Here is a 20,579-nt window from a genome sequence, read left to right on the forward strand (position 1 = left end):
TATGTGGAGAACTTAACAGGCAATAATAACAATTTTAAAAGACTTCACTAAGTGTCTCGAGGCCAATGCGCAGTATTCACAAGCTCCTTTCCTCAGGAGAGTCATCGTTTCTTGCTGCAACAACCTAGAAGCATCCAGAACTATTCTCCACTTGCAGAACAGCCTTGAGGACTTAAGGGTTTCAGCTGCCTCATCCCCTTCTCCAACCCTCTCCCCAGCATTGTTTCCTGACATTACCCCCTTTTCCAGGGGAAAGCAGTCTGTGTGGTGAGGGACCCTTTTTATAAGGCCAATTAAATGGTTACCACTCATAAAAGAGTTTATGTGGCTTAACCTTCAGTGAGTCAGAGTTCATGAGCTCCCATGGGCTTGTGAACATAGGAGGTTGGGGGCTGGGACCCATAGGGACCCATTGGGACCCACAAGGACTCAGAGAGCTTCACAGGGAGATGGCTCTAGGATGGGCTAGAAGAGCTACATTCTTTGACCAAGTCCTACTCCTTCTGAGGCTCAGTTCAGATCTAAATTGTCCTCCAACAGCCTCCCAGGACGGTTGAGGAGAGTAAATGAGATAATGGATCATAAATGTACCATGAGAACTGTAAAACAACCTCTTCTGACCAACACGCCCACACCCCCTTACACTAATAGAGACTTTCCATGGTATACAGTGATTGCTTTATGGGATATATAAAAAGCAACCCTTTTAATTAAAAAGAAGAAGGATTATTTAATGTTCTGCTCTCAGCTCCCTACTTTACCTTCAATGCAGCTTTCTGGATTGGAAAAAAAAAAGTTGTCAACTATATGAAGTAGATTTTGGAACCTGACAGGTGTTGAGACAGAGGGCAAGAGGCTGATTTCCTCTCAGCCTGAGGGCTGCTTTGAAAGATAAATAATATAGTAGATTTTAAAAGTATCTACCAGCACCTGGCACACATACCCTCAATAAAAGAAGTCACTTTTCTCTTTTCTTTCCTTGCTGTATCAATTCTGAAGCTATTTTGCTAACACCTTTTTGTTTCTTCCAGGCCTTGTTCTTCAAAACCTAACTAAGAAACACACCTTGTATGTATCAAGTACAGGGGCGGGGGGAGGAGGAAAGGGGATTATCTTCTCTCTGTCCTCAGCTTCTCAGTTCAGAGCAAAATCTGAAGACTGGGGACACGCCAAGTAGTTAAAAGCAGTTTCCTACCTGGGCTTGGTGCTCAAGCCTATAATTCTAACTACTACTTGGGAGTTGGCGGTGCGGGGGGGTCGGGTGTGGTACTGGGGTTCAAGGCCAACCTGAGTATAAAAGTATGAAAGACTATCACACTCAATTGCTGGGCACGGTGGTATGTACCTATAATACCAGCTATGTGGAAAGCACAATGGCTGGACTCAGTGCTACCCCTCCCCCCCCCCCCCCCCCCCCCCCGCGTCACCGCTACTCACTGATACAGGAAGTAACAAAAAGAAGGATCCCCACCCAGATCTGCCAGGGCATAAAGTGAGACCATTTATTAATCATAATCAATGCAAAAAGAGGGATGGAGGTGTAGCGCCCATGGTATAGCGCCTACTTAGCAAGTACAAGGCCTTAACTTTAACTCCCAATCTCTATCAGGCCAGGCCCCTGACTCAAACCTATATTCCTGTATATCTAGCTACTCAGGAAGCTGAGATCTAAGAATCACAGTTCAAACCAGCCTGGTAAGAAGATCTTTCTGACTCTTATGTCTCATTAACCACCAAAAAGCCCAAAGTAGAGTTGTGACTCAAGTGTTAGCACACCAGCCTTGAACAAAAATGTTAAGAGACAGCACCCAAACCCTGAGTTCAAGCCCTAGGAGTAGCACAAAAGAAAAAAAAAAGGAAAAAGAAATAGAGCTGTGGCTCAAAGTGGTAGAGTGCTAGCCTTGAGCAAAAGACCTCAGGGACAGCACCTAGACCCTGAGTCCCACAACCATGATGATGATGATGATGAAAAAAGAAGAATAGTAAGAATAAGAAGAACAGTTTCTCAGTGTCCCCTCTACTAATTTGGGACTGAATTTTTTATTTTTAAAAATTAATAAATGATATTCATACATATTTATGAAGCATAGTATGAGAATTTATACATGTATACAATATGATGATCAAACCAGGTTAGTTATTATTTCCATCTGAAACATTTATAATTTCTACATATTGGAAAATTTTGCGCTCTTCTCTTTTAGTTATATTTAAATAGACAATAATATAGCATTAATATGGCATAGACTTGCCTACCCTGTTATAGTTTAAAAATCACCATTAATTTCCCCTGTCTAACTATATATTGATATCTCTTATTTACTATAGCATAGACTGTGCTTACCTTGTTATACTTTAAAAATCATCATTAATTTCCCCTGTCTAACTATATATTGATACCTCTTATTTACCATCTCCCTACCTTACTCAGAAATAGTGACTACTATTCCACTCTCTTCTTTGTGATCAATGCTTTTACTTTCCACTAATGACTAAGAACATGCAGATCTGTCTTGCTATGCCTGACTTATCACTAACATGATGTCCTTTATTTCTGCTTCATTTCCACAAAAAAAGAAAAAAAAGAATTTTATTCTTTTATGGCGGAATAATATTCCATCATATGTCTTTATATAAATATATATATGCACCCCATTTCTTTATACACACTTCGGTTGATTCTACATCTGTGAATAATGCTCCAATGAACGCTAGTCTGCAGGTGGAACTATAAAATTCTTTGAGGGGAGGGCTGTGCTATGTATTGTAGGGTATTTAGCAGGACCAATCACCTTTTTCCCATTGGATGACAGGAGTTCTCCTCCCACTCCAAATGTCTCCTAGAGCAAACTCAGGCCTGGCTAATTGCAGTGGTTAGTAGCAAAGCCTGTGGAGGCAGACAGCCCAGGCTTTGCTATTGCTAGCATGGCAACTTTGAGCTGTCCCTTAGACTTTCTAAGCTGCTATTTCCTCTCCTGGGAAACAGACCGCATGAGCTTCTACCACATAGGCTTGCTGAGGATTAAACACAATGGTCTTCTCTGAGCTGGTTGCATACACTGTTCACAGACACGGAAAGCGATTGCCTAATCAGTGGAGAGTGAAGCCAATGTGCTGCAGATCTGGGCTGTCTCAGTCTATCCTCAGGCAGCATGTATTCAGGAAAGACAGGATACATGGTTACTTAGATTATTAAAAAGAAAAGAGAAATGCATGCATACTAGAAAACTTAACTTTATTTCAAACCCAAAGGATGAAACAAAAATGTGAGATATACCAAGATATAAAACTATATTTCATCTCCCTCATTAATGGAGAGAAACAATCAGGACAACAAAGGGAAGAGGAGTTAGTTGGTGCTATGCCCTCAACCCACACCCACTCATATCATCCCTTTGAGAGGAAGTTCACCAGAATGACTGTTCAGGAGACAGAACTTCACATTATTTAAAGAGCAAGGTTCAGGCATGTTACCCAACAGAATAAAACAGTCCAGAACCTCAAACCACCTCTGATCAGGACCTGTTCTACCATATATAGACAGAGGTCTCCTGCAAATGTTAAACCATCAGCTCCCCTAGCAGTACTATGCCATGTGAGACTGGCCTGTCTGGGACTTGTTTTTTTAGGAAGGAAGAGCTGTCAAATAGCCACCACCTGAGACTTGATGGGTGCCATAGCAGTTTTAGAAAAACATTAAGCCCGCCTCCCATGCCTTAAGTGGCTAAAGGCTTTGGTGACTTCTGCATCAGTGACCACGTGGGCTTCCGTGCCCACTCTTCTTCCAGGCCTTCATCTAAGGCTTGTTCCCTTCTCTGCTGGTGACCAGCCCAGTCACCAGCACACGCAGGTTGAACTAGATCAAAGGAAACAGGGCTGGAAAATTTGGCCTGACTTACATCTAAAAGAACCCATTGCACCTACTGGTTGGCAGCAGCTTTGCACAGAGAGACTTGAAGCCTAGACACACAGCCACTGGACGCCACCAAATCTGCACCTAAAGACATTCTGATGTGGAAGGAGATTCCAACACGGCCTTGAGTTGCTGTCTCAAGAACTTGTCTTTTTCTGTGTACTAGAGCTTGGACCCAAGATCTGGCACTACACCTTAGCTTTTTCATTCCAGGTTGGTACTCTACTATGCAAGCCACAGCTCCACTTCTTTGAATCTCAATCCTTAGATCTCAACCTCTAAGGATGAAATGAAAAGTCAAATTCACTCAAGTCTAACCTCTATCACTTGCAAGATGGTCACCAGTTCCCGCTGCCTAAAGCCTGCTCCAAGCCTCCTTACCCATCCTGGGTGACTCAGTTACAGATTCACCGCAATGGCTGAGCTATAAACTAAGGTCCCAGCCCTGTTCACAGAAGCCATGCTCTTCCCCACTGAATGCAGTGTTTGCCAAGGGTCGCAAGCCACCTCTTCTGCTCCTTCCTTTGGCCAGACACCTGGCCCAAGACTCCAAAGCACAGCCATAGACTATACATTCAAACACTCTGGAAATAACAGGCTTCCATTCCTAGGGTTCCTGGCTGCCAAGCCAAGAGGGAGCGCAGCAAGTCTCATAAGAGCCTAGCAAAGGGTCCAGGGCATCGCACCGGGTCCACTTGCACAGGAAGTGCTGGGAAGCGTAGGATTTGGGATTTGGTGATTGATACAGAAGAGGTGCTCCTGGGACTCCAGCAGAGTGCTGGCCTGGTGTACCTCAAACCTCTGCAGGCTCTGCCTAGTCTCTAAACTCCTAACAAGACAAGCAATTACTCAATTGATTTCTCCTGAAAAAAGAGGCCTCCTCCCTTTCCCCCTCCCTCTTCTCCCCCTCCTCCTGCTTGCCTTTCAGAGAACATTTCAGGAGAGAGTAATGAACCCACTCCCACCTAGGGCTTGCTCAGCTAGAAGCAAATCTCTCTTTTGTTTAGCTGTAAAACTTATGGGGCCTGTTGAACACTTCAAATGCTCCAGCTCTGTGTTATGAATTAGCAAGTGCATTATCTCAGACAGTACAATGACAGATGGCCTGTCTGAGGCTCAATCAGGAGTAGGGAACTTGGTCAAGTTCTCACAGCTCAGCAAGAATTGGAGCTAGGAAATGAACTATGCAACTCATGAGTAGAGATGTAAGGGAAAACCTGGGAGAGATGGAGCGAATAGGTGACATTGTCTAAATGAAATGTACTCTTTAACTGACTTATCTAAGTGTAACCTCTCTGGACATCGCCTTTATAATAACAATTTAAATGTTTTTTTAAAGAATTGGAGCTAGAAAAGTATGTGAACTCCTAATGTCTAGCAATAAACCCCCAAAGCTCAGCAACTCTCTGTACCAAGAAGAGGGTGTTTTTGCAGAGAAGAAAGGTCCCTCAATGTCAGTGTCCCTTTACTCCATCTCCCACACCTGGTCATAGTATTGCACTATGTCATTAGCTTCCTCATTAGGACTGTACACATCTCAGATGCCCACATAAGGTGAAGGCTTGCCTATGACTCAACTTATTTTCACTTTAAACTTGGGAATACACTAGCCCAACATTATGTGTGCTTTTCACAAATCAAAATCCTGGGCTAAAGAGTATAGGTTGCTATGCATCACTATAAACTTCAGCAAGACTAACATCTGCCTTCCCTGTCCCCAGCCATGTGGGACTAAGAGTCAACGTCATGATGCACTTTTCTCCCAGCTCCCTTGTTTGGTCTGCCACATCATCCCCAAATGGCCACAGAACTAGCTGCCATGGGACATTTTCACCCCTCAAGCCAGAAGAGCAATTAGCTCTTTTAAATGATTACTTTTATGATGGCATCCAGTCCCATGTTAGTCTTTAAGCAAAATTACCAGCAGGTAAAACCACAGCATTTGTCCTAAGGATGTTGCAAAAACTCACTGACTTCCTGTTTCAGGATGACTGTCATGTCAAAAACTACTCCCCATCCAGGAAAGGAAAAAGAAAAAAAAGAAAGAAAGAAAAAAGAAAATCCACGTATGTGTAAAAATGTAGTTGAATAGAACACAGGCAATAGTTTGTGTTTTTACAAATGAATCAAGATGTGAATCAAGCATAGGGAATGCATTTGATCCTCTTAGGATTACATCATAGGTAATTTCATACCTTCCTAATGTGTTTGAAACAGGCATTTCATGTTCCCGGGGGCCACATTTGAAGTCTTATTCCTAGGGTTTCAAGTGTTTTCATGGCCCATAATGCTATAGCGAAAGAACAAGTCTGGCCCCATTATAACTCTACTTTATTGACTGTATGTCATTAGGAAATACACATATTATGCTGATCTTTATCATCCTTGGTGCCAGACTGAGACAAGATGGCACATACTGACAGGGGCAGGCACCAAAGTTGATGGAAAAACGAGATTGCCTCAAGTAACCTGCACAGCCTTTGTTGATCTCACGCTGATCCAATCAAGTGTAGGATAAGCTTTGAGCCTTTAAAGGTCATAGTTCCTTCAAATCTTAGTAGAAGTGATGGCTCTTTCTGTTTACTACCACTGTACATCCACTTTGGGCTTTGCTTATATTTTGTGAGCCTCAAGATAACCCACTGAACCTAGAGATCTAGAGAAATTATGGATCATCAGGAAATTTCACTGACACTGTTTAGATTAGTATTTAAGAAAAAATGTGGTGGAGACAATGTTAGGGCACATCAGAAAGTTTATTCTCTCCTAGGAAATAAGGTCTGAGAAAATATACTCTTGCTGTCTTGCTTGGCTTGGATATCTCCTTGCTCTCCCACCCAGAAAACAGGAAAGACCCCACTGTGCCTACCTAGTAGAAGCTAGGAATTGTCCTGGATAGATCCTTTCTTTTCCTAGAACTTGCCACTTTCCATACCTTTCTCTATACTAAAACCAAATAACCATATAATATAATGAAGAGGGCATAGAGGCTGAGAGCATTGGCTCATAATCACAACCCCAACTACTCAGGAGGCAAAGACGGGAGGATGGCCAGTCTAGTAAAGGGTTGGAAAGATTCCGTCTCAATCAGTAACTGGACATGATGGTGCACATCTATCATCCTAGCTACGTGACAAGTGTAAAAAGGAGGATCTAGGTCCAGTAAGTAAAAATGAGAGACTCTATCGCCCAAATAACTAAAGCAAAAAGTACTAGAGTCATGTCTCAACTAGCAAGTGTGAGGCTCTAACTTCTACCATCACCACCCAAAATATATATATGGAACCGGGAGTGTGACCTAGTGGTAGAGTGCTTACCTAGCATACATGAAGCCTTGGGTTCCATTCCCCAGTACCATATACACAGAAAAAGCCAGGAGTAGTGCTGTGGCTCAAGTGTTAGAGTGCTAGCCTTGAGCAAAAGTGCTCAAGGACGGTGTCCAGGCTCTGAGTTCAAGTCTTAGGACTGGCATATATATATATATATATATATATATATATATATATATATATATATTTCCATCCCTTATTTCTCATTATAACCATGGGTTTTTGTAGGCTTCATTAGGTCCCATATACAGGCACCACAATATCTGGGATGCCTTCTTGGCTTCTGAGACCATGCACTTGTTTCTCAAGGTTTTGTCTACAGGCCACTAGGCAGAGTAGGCTCTAGGAGAAGTAAATTTGCATAGGCCTGGGGCACCACCACATTCTGCATCAGAATCATCACAAGCCACCTCCTTTTGATTCTTGCTCCCTCTACAGTTGAGAATTGCTGCTTTATTTATTTACCTGTCTTCTTCAACTTCCTATCATAAGATGACGAACACCAAGAGATATCAGTCCTGAAAAATATATATATCTTAACACAAGAAAATTGTGGTAAAGTCAGACGTAAAAGACTCAATTAGAAAAGTTTAAGCTCCAATCTGCCTAGAGAGACTCCATTATTGTCAGTCGGAAATAAAACAGTTTTAAATACTCAGTATCCTCAAGTTGTCACATTTTACAACATCCAATTGCTCACAAGTTGCATTTCTGCAGAGGGCTTCTATGATTGTTATTCTATCAAGAGAACCCCTGAATCCATCCTACCCCAATCTTACCTTTTTAGAAACCTACTGTTAGCCATTCCTGCCCAATAAAATTAATGTCTTAGCATTCTGCAGATAGAAACTGTCTCTGAGACTCACTCTTCCAAATATTACAAATATTGATTCATTCTCACAAGTTTTAATATCTGTAATAAATATAACATATATTATATGATATATTGTATATGTATATATGTTCAGAATGTTCATTAGGTGCTCAGCACCTAGCTCACCGTGCTAGGTGCTGGAGATACAGTTCTGTACAAAACACAGACACTGCCCTGCCCTATTGGACTCTTAGCGAGGACATACTACCAAAACAATAGCAGCTCTTTCCAAAGTCTGCTGAGATCATTCTCTTCCCCCTTGGCAATGAAATGGAACAAGAACAGAGAGAGGCAGGCAATTGTCCTGGCATTTGGGGGTAGCCAGCTGTGAAAAGAATTTCCACTAGATCCATCAGTAGAACCCAGTCATGCACTTGTGAGTCACAAGTAATCCTAGCTACTCAGAAGGCTGAGATCTGAGGAGTCCAGTTTAGAGCAAGCCTGGGCAGAAAAATCCATCAGACTTATCTCCAATTAACTAGGAAAAAGCAAGAAGTGGAGATGTGGTTCAAATGGTAGAGTTGACCAGCTTTGAGTTAAAAAGCCAGTCCAGAGCAAAACACTCTTGAGTTCAAGCCTTAGGACCAACACACACACACACATACACACACACACACACACACACACACACACACACACACACACGCATGTATGCACACATGCACCCTCCCCCCAACACACACTCATACACATAGAATCCATCTTCTTATCTGCAGTAAGCCCCTGCCCTTGTTTTCACAGAAAATCCCCTCCAGGACATGAACTTGGCAGGTATGATAGTGCCTCTGAATTCATAAGAGCATTCTCAGCCAAAACCAATCTCTACTTAGAGCAGAAGAAAGCAGTTGGTTGTCTGGATGGTTGAAAGTCTAGTTCCAAGACAATGGTGTGTTTATGTGTTAGAGGGTTAGGAGCAGGTTGTTAACATAAAACCCACCGTAAACAGATCTGTTAATTCAGTTGCTGGCAGGGGCTTCTGTTATCTCCTGAATACCTCCCAGAGGGGATAAACCCTTCCTTTTCATTTGAGTTGGCAGCAGAGTTATTTTCTTGCACCTGTTGCCCTGCTCCGATAACAACGCAGTTAAGCATTGATTTGTTGGAAAATAAACAGAAAAAAAGAAAGAAAGAAAGAAAGGCATGTGCCCAAGCAGCCTGAGCTGGTCTGACTGAGCATTCGTGCCAATTTGTTTTTCCTATAAAAACCAAAGAAAAACCTGCGTTTTTAGTTCGGATGTTATTCTCCCACACCCTCTGACTAGAAGAAGAAGGTATGGAATAGGCCAGTGAGAGCTGGTCAGCCAAAAAGCCAGAAGGCCTTGTACTTTTCCATTGGCTGGTTCCACAAGGGCACGGAGGGGTTGCCAAGGTCTGGACAGCAATATGGCCAGCCTCCAGCCTGCCCAGGTTCAGATTAGGAATTAGATTAAGTAGATGAGAGCCATGGGAAGTGATGGAAACCCAAACCACACTCTCCCAGAGTTGACTTGGGAAATCTACCATTTTGGTGAGCAGGTGTGGACTATGGGCTATGGGCTACCTCCTAAAGCAGAGGCTCAACACCCCGGAGTCTCAGACTATCCTCTCCCATGGATATCCTAACATCTAGCCCTGGGCAAAGCAATTTACTTGAAGAAAACCTCCTCTAAACCTGGGACCATGACATTCACATTTTGAAAACGATGCCCACCAAACCTACCTCAAAAGCGGGCTGTGAAGAGTCACTCAGGTTCTGTTCTGCCAAGGGATCTGAGGTGTTGGGTTTTACATAGAGAGGGCCTGAGAAGCCGGACACGTGCGTCCTACCCTAATCCAAGCATCATGGCGCTCCCATTTCTCATTAGTGTGCTAATATCTCATGATGAGCTACAACCAAAACGGGCCCCAGACTGCTCAACAAATCACCCAGGTGGAGATCATGAACAATCCTGATTAGTCAGTGGCATCATTCTGAGGAAGCTTTTTAATCTCTTTGGGGCTAAGAAAAATGTATAGACAACAGATAGTGTTTTCTTCCCTTCTCATCCTTTCCCCCAAAAGCCTCGGGCATGCCCCTGGTCTTTCAGCCATAAGTCCCATTACCACCAGGCCAGTGGTTTAATGGTGGGGCAGGACAGTGGAGAAGGGCTGGGGAACTTGGCTTTACCAACAGCGTTAAGAACAGGGTGATCTGACAGGGGAGGGACATGGCTGGCTGAGCACTCCCAAGCATTCTTGTCATGAGCAGGGCAGGGAGTGGAGTGCCTCGAACCAAATCAGGCAGCAGAAAAAGAAAAGATTTAACAACACCCTTAGTTGACTGAAAAATAAATAAGATCAACTGCACAGGAATGCAATAAGGGTGGAGGGAAGAAAGGGGTGTGGACTGGAGCTTGGGAGAAGTTAAGATGGATGAGGACAATGGTTTGACCATTTTGAGAGTCCAGTTTCCTACAAGGAAAACACTAAGATACTCAAGCCCAGCAGAGATCAACAGCCATCAATTTGGTATTATCACTGGCTAAATAATTACAAACAAGAAAAGCAATGATGATGATGGTTAAAATTATTCATATTTACATGTTTACTGTGTGCTATGAATCGAGCTAAGCTTCCCATGAATTATGTCATTCAATCTCACAAGAATCTCAAGCCTCAGAAATAATATCCCCCAATCCCCACCCACTGTCTTGCCATTTACAGATGGAAAGACACAGAGACATTAAATAACTTACCCTAAAACAGGGACCTAATAACTAAAGTTGGATGGATTATTATTAAATGCGTTATAGAAAAAGTGTGAAAAATAATACAATTCTTCGTACTTCAAAAAGTGTTTCTAAAGAGGAGATAGATGTCAGGATTCTCTAAGAGTAGCTCCCTTAACTTCCTAACACGAGTAGGAAGCATATCAAACTCTCCTGTGTCCTAATCTGAAAGCTCTTCACAGCATTAATTCATAACCAGATTAAATTCAAAATTTGGACTCATGGAAGCTGGGAATGTGGCTGGGTGGTATAAAGCTGTGCTTACCGAGATTACCAGTGACGAGGCTCTGATTCCATATGCTGCCCCCAAACAAAGCAAAATGAACCAAACCCCACAACAACAGAGAGAGAAGAAATAACAAAGCAAAACACACACACACACACACACACACACACACACACACAACAACAACAACAACAACAACAACTTTCAGTAAGCCCTGGATTGACTCAGGGGCTAAAGTGGCTACCTGAAGCAGTCTCACACTTATTAACTCTGATAAAAGAGTCCTGATGACAACAAGAAACATGGCTGGGAAATTAAAGGGAAATTATGGCTTCTTCGGAGGAATACCTGGTATCTGAGCCATCATGCAGGTCCTGAGGGCAGACCTGTTTGTTCTGGGAACACTATGGTGACACACAAGGGACAGAATGCATCATTTGGGGGGTCCTGAAGTCCACTGCTCAAAGAAATCCAGCCAAGCACCCCCACATACTTCCATTACTATATCCACCACCCCTGTTGCACATCTTCCAAGACTGTACAAACTTAGTCCTAAAATATAGATGAACCTCATGAGGCTTATTGCATTTTCAAACTTGCAACTTTAAAAATAAATAGCATCTGAATTTCCTCACCTATCAGAGAACCTCCACCTTAAAAAAAAAGAGTTTTCTTTGTTCTGATAATCATTAAATGATAGCAGTAAGAAATTGAAGCTCTTGTTTTGTTTTGTTAGTATCTTCTGAAGAACATACACTCTCCTATGCCAGGTCTTATTTTCCCTTCCCAAACTGAATTTGTTCTGCTTCTCTTTACTCACGGGTCTCTATGGCAAACCCTCTGGAAAATAAAACAAGAAAACCCACCCGAAAGGCAAGCAACTCCCTACCAGAATGGTTTCAAAGGAATTAAAATTCCTTCACTGATGATTTGATCAGTCCCTCAATTATTTCAGAGGAAATTTTGAGAGCATGAACAACATTGACATTTCACAAGTTCAAAAACTACATTCTCCACTCCTGGCCTGGCAGACCTCAGCCTTCTCATGGTTGATTAGAGAAGCAGGGGAAGAGTATGCAGAGGGGAAGAGCGACATCAAAGCATTGCACCAAATTAGAGTCTTTCTAAGCACAGGTTGTCAAGCCACAACAGGGAGGGGTGCTGGATCTCAATTGCCTTTACCCCAATCAAGGCTGCATCACTCCCCATTGGGAACGGGGAGGTCTTCATATGCTCTATTGTCTATCTCCTCGGGTAACTCGGAGGATAAAATGAAATACGGAACACATGATGTCTACAACTGGCTTTCCTACAGCACTCAACAAAGGTTAGCTCTTATTCACTTTAATGTTATTACTACTATCATCTTTATAATCAAGATCTCTACACAACTCCAATGTCCAGAATCAGAAAACATATTCTTTTCTTTTGACAATGATTATCTATCCACGAATGGCGCTCAGAGATCATTTTATTCCCTACGTGCAAGAAAACGATGTAAATTAGAACGTCTTAATCTTCTATTTGTACCATACACTGCCCTGAAACCTGTTGAGGCCTGCAGGCCCCTTCTCAATGATCTTAATTGTCAGATACTTTGTAAGACAAATATGCGGTATTATAATAATATATGTGCTTCTTCATTAACACATCAAATAAGAATATCTAATACATCTAATAACTCCTGTGATGTCAGATAATGACATTCTGAGAAATAGGAAGCAAATATAAAACTCTAACATGTTTGTGATTTCTCTTTGCAATAGTCATAGTTGTGGCTAATTATAATATAGATTCATGCAAAAGAAGACAACTTTATTTAGAGGTTATTGTAAGTGGTTATATGTGTGTATGTGTGTATAAAGATACATTTTTTCACATCCTAGCTCATAGACTCTTTGAGTCCTCCCCAAGGTCATTAAGAGATTTTTGGACACTAGCTTAGAATCTCTGGCTATTTTATTATCAGTGACAACTGGCCTATGCAACTCAGTCCCTAGAAACTACTTTCAACATTTGAACAATTCAGCAAGAGGTAGATACTATAATTTTCAGGCAAAATTAGCAAATAGTTATTTCTTCCTTCTCAAGACTGCATGCCCAAGGTCAGAGGCTTCAGCAACAATGGTCAGTAGACATCAGCAGACCCTCAAGCATTTTAGAAGTACCAGGGTACAAAAGCATTGTCAGTCCTGTGAACTTCCTGGGGCAGGTGGGTGGGGGAAGTCTTTACTTATGTGCCAGGCATCAGGAACAGAGATAGGAGTGTACTACTTGAACTCTCTGGAGCCTTCCCACAGCCTTCATGGATCATGATTCACAGACAGCTGGAAATGAGGCTTATTCAGGGGTACAGAAATGAAGGGAGAAAGGGTGAACAAACACAGCAGCGGTACTCATTAGACTATGTTGAAAATGAACTATAATACAACTTGTGGGTGAAGATGGGAGAGAAAAGCTGGGAGAGAGCAAAGGAAGGGGTGACATCGTCCAAAAAGTAATGTACTCTTTACCTGACTTATTAACTGTAACCCCTCTGTATATCAACTTCATAAGAACAATTTTCAATGGCTCCATATAGAGGTTCTCCATTAACTTGTATTGTTTCATTTCCCTGCTGCTCACTATCTCTACCCAGTGCATTTCTTTCTCAAAGTTACAGTACAGAACCAGAATGAATAGTTACTTTTAAAGATAAAAATACAAATTTGCTTTCAGAAATGAGTTCTTATCCACTCCAGTCCAAGGAAGACTCACTGAAAACAATCAAACTGAGTATTGCTCCTTGACTTCTGCAAATGAATAATAATTCATCACAAGCATCTTTTTCAGGGTGTTTTCATATCCTTTGCTTACCTTAATCCTTCCAACACCCCTGTGCCATATGTCATTAACCCCCCCTTTCATTTTCCAGGTCACTTGATTACCCTAGTGTCAGTGTCTGATTTGAACCCAGGTAGTCTGATTCTAAATCCAATGCTCTTTGTACCGCATTCCAACTGCTCATAGGTCATAAGGACTCCTTGCTGCCTACCTCTTCACATACACAGCAGTGAACATCATCAGCTCCTCCTCTGATCAGAAAAGATGTAGGAACAGGGCCAGGAGTTTGGCCTAGTGGTAGAGTGCTTGCCTAGCATGCACGAAGACCCAGGTTCGATTCCTTGGTACCACATACATAAAAAAAAGCCAGAAGTGGTGCTGAGGCTCAAGTGGTGGAGATCTAGCCTTGAGAAAGTCCAAGGACAGTGCTCAGGCCCTGAGCTCAAGCCTAGGACTGGCAAAAGAAAAGAAAAGATGCAGGAATTGGGAAGTTTGTGCTTTCTGGCTTCTAAGTGGGCAATGTCTCAGCACATACTAAATCCACAGGTTACTACAAAGACCAAACAAGCCTTGTGCTGGAAGCTGATGGTTCATGTCTGTAACTACTGAGGAAACTGATATGTGAAGTTCACGGTTCAAAGCCAGGCTGGTCAGGAAAGTCCATGAGAATTGTATCTCCACTTTACCACCAGAAATCTGGTGACAGAGGTGTGGTTCAAAGTGGTAGGGTGCTAGCCTTGAGCAAAATTGCTCAAGGACAGTTCCTGATCTGAGTTCAAGCCCCACAACTGACTCTCCACCCCCCCCAAAAAAAGTCTTGTCACTACATAAACATAACTAAAAATAGTTCTTCAGACTCCATTCACAGCATCCTCTAAAATACACCATCAACTCTACTGAGGAAATTTTTCAAAAGACTTCTAAGAGTGATTCTAGAATGACCTTTACAAGACAGCAATGTTCACCAAACTTGTCATACATAAGAAGTAGAAGATCATTTTCCTATCCCAAGAGAAGCTCATCAGAGCCGTGGAGGATCTTTGCAGTGGGCTAAGGAATGGGGATAATGGGAGGGATTGAAATTTCTCCAATCTCGGCCAGTAAGATCCTGGCCCTCAATCTTGTTGTTAGTTGTGTGTCTATGACACGGAGTGAGGAAGAAGGAACAGATACGATATTTCAGGTTCGCCACAAATACAACACACATTAAAGAAAGTCTGCATACAGACAAGGTAATGCAAAAGTAGAAATAAATTGTTCTGCTGATAGTCGTGTTAATAAGGCAGCTCATCAGTTCAATTATCAGACTATTATCAGTTTGGCACTTGAGCTCCTTTTTAAGCTTAGACTTTGTTTCACCAGAAAGCATGCTTTAAATGCAGCTACAGTGCCCTTGCTTCAATTAAATAGTCATGTACCCTGAATAATAATTAGCATGCTTCTGAAAAAATACATGCGAGACAGGCTCAGAGGTCCCGAGAATGGAGAAAGACCAGAAGAGAATGTGAATCCAATAGGCCAGAATAAGGTACCCAACCCTGTCAAGCAGACTGAGGACAGAATGTGGTTAGGTGCTAGTGAAATCATTTTCAAAGGAATATTTTACAGTGTCCCTTTTAAACAATCTCAATTAGTACCCTAGGATCATCTTTAAATGGGACACCCTGCTTGACCTTGTTGTAAGTTGTAGTTACTCCAGATACAGGGCTGAGGCCCTCAGGGGACATTCCATGGCTTCCCATGTGGGATTTTGTCAAGGAGATGGAGCCCTGATCCTCCCCATCTAATCAGTATTCCTGGACAGCTGGGGTTACAAACTCACAAGGAGGCCCATATGGACTGAGTGGATGCCAAGGTGTTGAATGCCACCTTTCAAGAGACGTTTTAGGGACAGCATTCTTAAGAGTATCTGCTCCTATACACTAGCTGCTTTCTGTGCCAACAGCTTCATCCAATTCCACACTTGCAGTCTTTTGAGTGTGGGACAAAAACTGATAAACATGAGATTTGGATGGGAACAGACGCTTACACTCCCACAGAACTCCAGGTGTTGGGTCTAAATCTCTCTTCTTAGCATAGCCCCCAAATTCCGAAGAACCCAAGGAAACAAGTTAAGGGCACCCACAGCTCTTCTTTCCTGTCTCATCCTTAGAGGGCATCAGCCACCTATTTCTCAACTAGCCTTACTGCCCCCTTCCCTTTCTTACCCTCCGCATCCTACCACCTTCATCCTGACAGCAATAGTACCTGAGGATTGAAATGGATCTTAAAGATGAGCAGGTTTTTCTAGAAGAAAAAATTAAAGTGCAGATAGGTGGAGCGTGGTGCTCTGGGCCACACAGCTTTGCCAGGTCTTCTGACGGCCATCTGAGTGTGATCCCACACACCGCCCTCACTGCAGTGTGCACATAGCTGCAAAGGTGGAATCTGGCTTTCTTCAGGAAAGGTTCTTAAGAAAATATCTGTGTTCCCCAGAATTATTTTGTCAAATAAATCTGAAGGATCCATGGAAATTTTTTCTCTAGTATTTATCACGGTTCCCTGATGGTATTGCCTTGTGGCTAGGGAAAAAGGCCTTTCTTGAGACATAAACTGTTTGGGTGGGGGGAGTGTTATTAGCCCCTGAGCACTGCTGATTTCCTGTACAGCCTAGCAACCTGACCCTTTTAAAATTATTCACGTTTAAGACACGAAACAATTTTTAATAGGAGTACAATTACGTCTTAGAATAAATGATAGCATTTTACAAAACTTGGATATAAAAATTTCAGAAAAGGTAAAATACCCATTCACTCCCTTTAGTCATTCAGAGACAGATTTAAGAGAATATAACAACATATGCAAGTCTGCTGTCCCTGGATTCAAATAACAACCGACTATACATTCGGCTTACCAAAGCCAAGAGCCACTATCCTCTGCTCTTACCCAGAAGCAAAGGTAGGGGAAACGTGTGTGGTCTCTAAACAGCATATGATGTCTCAACAGAAAGATAATACATTGACAACACCAGAGCGTAAATCTAACAAGAGACATGGGCTGAAATAACCATGCAATGGTATCATCAAAATTCAGGTTTCCTAAATGCATGGCATTGTCTCCGGAGATTGTTAGCAAATTCTTAGTGTCCACCCTGTCCTGCCTCCCAGAGGTCTTTGAAAGCCACATCTGTTTGAAAGTACACCTGGAGGAAGGAAAGCCCTTATAACGTCCAAACCTCTGACTGTGTTAGGCTGTAACATGAAACATGGTTCTTACACAAGACTTCCAGAAAAGCAATAGAGTCCAATAAACATGACCCAGTGTTAAGGACTAAAATTCAAGGAGGAGTGACAGGAGATAAGAGGGAAATAAAACTTTGCAGGACTCCAGAAAGTTTAATTTTATTTCCTTAGTAAGATACCTTTGTCCAAAGAACTAGCATGCTGACCTGAGATCTAATATGAGTCCCTTTTAGTTTCTAATTAGGTAACTGAGTATAATTGAGTCCACATCATAATGTCTCAGTTTCCACTTTGTCCTAGACCATTGAGAAGTCAAAAAAGCCCCTGGTAGAGGTGGTCATTGAATAGAAGTACTACCAAAATCTTCCAAGCTGGGAATCATAGGTATGGTTTGTTAGAGAAGAACGGTGGCCCAAGGCTCTTCCACAAGAAATTGCGATTGATGAATATATTAAGAATTTTTTTAAAAAAATCTAGAATGTGGCAAGTGATCAAAGTGCAACCAGAAAGCTATGTATTAAATAATATCGTTAATAAGTTGTATTCACACAATATAATCTAAAAGTTTGTGTGAATCTAACAAATTGGTAATTTTTAGCACAACAGAGTAAATGTAACTGAATTTGACTGGTACTTTGATACCAGTCAGACCTACTCCAGCATCTTGCTCTACCCATAGCTAACTTTAAAAGATCCTGAGATCTATTTTGAATGGTGAGATGAAAGGACTTTAATTTCAGCCAGTCTCTCAATCTTACTCTTGCTCCCATCAAACAATTTGAAAACACAAAGATTACCTCTGTGATATTTATTATTTTTAATTAAAGTCCCAGTCCAAATGACTCTTACTTAATTTTCCTCCAGTTTTTAAACACCATTACTATTGAGGTAGAAATCACATGGATCCACATAGCTCCATATTATGAGAAAATGACTTATTTCAAAGTCCTGCAATTTTAAGTGACAAAAAAGGACAAGTGGGGCCTTTTACAAACTTAGAAAGGTAGCGATTACATTCTTCAAGTCCCTTCTCTAATAGTATTTCCTAACCATGAAATTCTTCCCTCAATCCCCTTTTCCGCATCTCATCTTCACACTTATGTCCACAGAACCAGGGCCTGAAACACAGCTTCAGTCAGAATGTTCTCAGAATCTGCTCATTCTCCCTGTGATTAAGGACAACCATCAAAGATACTTGAAAACTTAGGTTCACAAAATCTTACATTTCATTTAAAAACAAAAACAAAGACTGCATAATCTCTAAATAGCAAATACATTGGAAATGTCACTTTGCTATTTCAGTGCTATTTTCAACCAACATGAAGATTAATTCTCCTCTATTCCCAGTTCTGTCAATGTGGTGACCAGTATTTCTTTGCAGTACACAAGCAAAAGCAAAGGAGTCCCTATAGCAAGAAAGTATTTGCTACCAGTGAGTCACATTTCCCATTACAGAGAAACAAAGGGTCAGTTTGTTCTCTCAAAAATATGCCAAAATATTTTACCTAAACTGATTTTTATTTTCTTGACAGGATCATTTTAAGGGTTCAGCTCTTCCTAGTTCTGCCTACTTCGGCCCAGTTGGCCCTTCTTTCCAGTATAGGGATTCATTATTTTGCCTATTTCTAGTCAGTTTCTAAGAGTTGGATCACACACACGCATAATTGGCCTTTCTCTACAACTTATAAGTCAGAAAAATTACTAGCAAAAGACACCTGCAAAAAGGAAGAAGTTGTACTCAAAGCTCCAACAGCTCCTTAGCCAATTTGCCCTGTACTGAGCCATGGCCGAGCTACCTGTCTGCTTTTTGTTTCACAAGAATCCAACCTAGGGGACATGGCTTTGCCACAAGGAGTGAGGGCTTTTTTATTCACCGTGGTTAGCAGTCCAGACAATTCAAGAATTCACAGATAACATCCAAAACAGCCCAGCTGCCCCTCAAAATATGATTCTAACAATACCCAGTGAGGTGAGCCCAGGTAAAACAAGCTTCACTTCCTGCTAGCTGCCTCCGGGAGTGTGTTTTATTTCATCTGTCTGATTCAAGACAAGTCTCTCTTTTCACTCCGGTGTTTGAATTCCAGATTCAAAAGAAGGTTTAAAAATCAGGACTTACCTCATTTACCTAAAGATTCTGGGTGGGAAATCCAATAGCTCTGGCTAATGGAGAGGAGGCAGTAGGTAGCACGCCAGCTCCTACAGGGTTGGGGAGCTACAGTGCTATCATGTCTGAGCCCTCATCAGAGTGAAGATAAATGCATATGACAATAATTTAAAATCATTTTGTAGGATGTTAAGCAATAAGCCACCAACCGGGAATTCCCTAAGTCACTTCCCCCTCTTCTGATTGGCTGCCCAGCCCTTTAGAAAAAATAAAATAAAGGATTACAAACATTGGCTCATTTGCATTTGGCCAACTCACACATTAGTGTTCAAACAAAACAGGTCTAACCAGGTTATGCCTGTGTGTCTTGAGAACAGAGACAACCTGTTAATGGATGAGGAATTGATTTGGTGGTGACTGTTCTTTTCGGCTTAGTGGCAGTTTCAGGTGAAAATCACCTTGTTCCCCAAAGACACCATCAGAAACTGAGAAGGTAAAAAACAAAATGAGTAGAAGTCCAAATCTTCCAGAGGTGATGGAGAGGGTGTGTGGGCCCTCTTGAACATTTATCACATGCTCTAGTCTGCATTTATTCCACTCTGCTTTGGCATTTAGAGCGTAGCTTGGGCTGTTCTGGTACCAGCTTTAAAAGGAGCTTCTGGCCAGTTCTCTCCGGGCATCATCTTGGTTGCCTATTTCAACAATGACCTTAGGTAATTTCAGTGGGTTTTGAAAAGGCAAATCCCCCATCCCTGAATAAGAATCTTGAGAGAAGATATGGAAAGGAAGAAAAGGAAAAAGGAAGGAAGAGATGAAGAGAGAGAGAGGGAGGGAGAGAGGGAGAGAGAGAGAGAGAGAGAGAGAGAGAGAGAGAGAGAGAGAGAGAGAGAGAGAGAGAGAGAGAGAGAGAGAGAGAGGATATAGAATGAGAAATGGTAGAGGGAGGAGGGACCCACAATGAGATGCTAAAGTCCAACAATCAACTCTAAACAATCCAAGGGCTGATTGGCTGTAGTTATCTAGGTTCTTTACATCCTCCCAACACTGACATAAATTTTTTTTTTGCTTTCGTATTTATTGACTGTAGGAGCTAAAGAAAAGAGGAAGCCAAGATGCTACAACTGGAAAGAAAATAGCATAGTTTGGGCAAGAAAGTGAAACACTGGGCAAGAGCTCTACAGAGATCACCCAGCTCCTTCCTCTCTCCTAGGACAAGAGCATACCAGAAATTCATTTCCTGCTCCTGCTTCACTGTTTCCAAAATGTTCCTCTACCTGATGAGGTGAGCCACTTCCCTGGCAAGGAAAATGCGTGCTCGCTCCCTCCCACCCCCTCTTACTCT

The 20,579-nt window shown here is 42.0% G+C and overlaps 1 protein-coding gene across 2 annotated transcripts in view; it reads right to left on the reverse strand.

Moving 5' to 3' along the window:
* Window positions 1-19,361, reverse strand: part of Ehf (ETS homologous factor) — a 41,003-nt gene extending 21,642 nt beyond the window's left edge. For both annotated transcript variants that reach the window (XM_090347894.1, XM_090347893.1), the window contains exon 1: window positions 19,250-19,361. The gene's annotated coding sequence lies outside the window, so the exon portion shown is untranslated. The remainder of the gene's footprint in view (window positions 1-19,249) is intronic.
* Window positions 19,362-20,579: the final 1,218 nt, after the last annotated feature.

This window comes from Megascapheus bottae, chromosome 16 (assembly GCF_031878675.1).
Source record: "Megascapheus bottae isolate mThoBot1 chromosome 16, mThoBot2.hap1, whole genome shotgun sequence".
Classification (NCBI taxonomy): domain Eukaryota; kingdom Metazoa; phylum Chordata; class Mammalia; order Rodentia; family Geomyidae; genus Megascapheus; species Megascapheus bottae.